General features: G+C 66.6%; 1 non-coding gene across 1 annotated transcript in view; it reads left to right on the top strand.

Moving 5' to 3' along the window:
* The first annotated feature begins 955 nt into the window (after window positions 1-955).
* LOC126197058 (small subunit ribosomal RNA) overlaps window positions 956-1,000 on the top strand; it is a 1,909-nt gene continuing 1,864 nt past the window's right edge. Inside the window, exon 1 of the ribosomal RNA XR_007539464.1 lies at window positions 956-1,000. This exon is cut by the window's right edge and continues 1,864 nt beyond it. This is a non-coding gene — a ribosomal RNA (small subunit ribosomal RNA).

Here is a 1,000-nt window from a genome sequence, read left to right as displayed (position 1 = left end):
GCCCAAGTTACGCAAATGAACTGGAAATCCGTTGTTGCGCGGTTGTATACGCTGGAGGTGAATCATTGATTGCGACAATCGGTACAGGTATTAACTGGTTGCTTCAGCGACACCCGTCATACCCACGAACGTGAGTGGGCATGTGGGTATGAAGCGATACGCGGCGGTGGCTGGGTGGGACCGTCCCCGGCCGGTGAGGGGGGAGCGCCCGGCGTGCTGGCCGCGCGCTGCGTGGGCGCACGCGCTACAGCCGGCTGGTGGGGGCGCCCAGTGGCAGGCGCGCCGGCCGACGGACGCGGCAGGCGGCGCAGCTGCGCGCCGGCGCACCCAACGCGCGGCGCCGTGCGGCCAAAGTGGGTCCTCGCGGGCCCGGTGCGAAGCGCGGTGGACATCTGCAGTGTGCTGGTCCGATTGAGGACTGTGTGCGTTGAGGATGCGCCGCCGCCCGGCACTCGGCGCCGCGACGCCGTCTGCTGCTCGGTCGCCCCCGCGGTTCTCGCAGGTGGTTTGTATCGCAGCTGTGCGGATGTGTTGGCGCGTGCGCTGTGCTGGGAGAGTTCGCTTTGGCACCCAAGTGGGGCTCTGCCCCTCTGTGGCGCTGGCGTTGGAGCTGCCCGGCCACTGTTTGTGGCCGCGTGTTGTCTCCCGCCGGCAACACCACGACAGCACGCTCCCGGGCCTCTGTCGGCAGCGGCAAGCTCAGTTGGGAGCACGGGTGGTCGCACTGAAAGCGTCTACTCGCCTATCTCCGGGCGATTGCGCCTCTCTCGAACCCGACCAAGTACTTAGGACGGCGCTGCGCGCCGCCGGGACCTGAGAGGGTTTCGAGGTGTATCGTGCAGGGGAGCCCAGCCTCCTCCTGTTTGCGGAATAATTGAGCGGACGCTTGCGTGTTCGCGCGGGCCTCCGGGACACACTCCCGGGCGGCCGGCTGCTCAGCTCTAGTTGACGCAGCTCCCTGGTTGATCCTGCCAGTAGTCATATGCTTGTCTCAAAGATT

The sequence above is a fragment of the Schistocerca nitens genome, chromosome 7 (genome assembly GCF_023898315.1).
Source record: "Schistocerca nitens isolate TAMUIC-IGC-003100 chromosome 7, iqSchNite1.1, whole genome shotgun sequence".
NCBI lineage: Eukaryota > Metazoa > Arthropoda > Insecta > Orthoptera > Acrididae > Schistocerca > Schistocerca nitens.
Note: the sequence above shows the minus strand (reverse complement) of the source record. Positions and strands in the feature narration are given on the sequence as shown.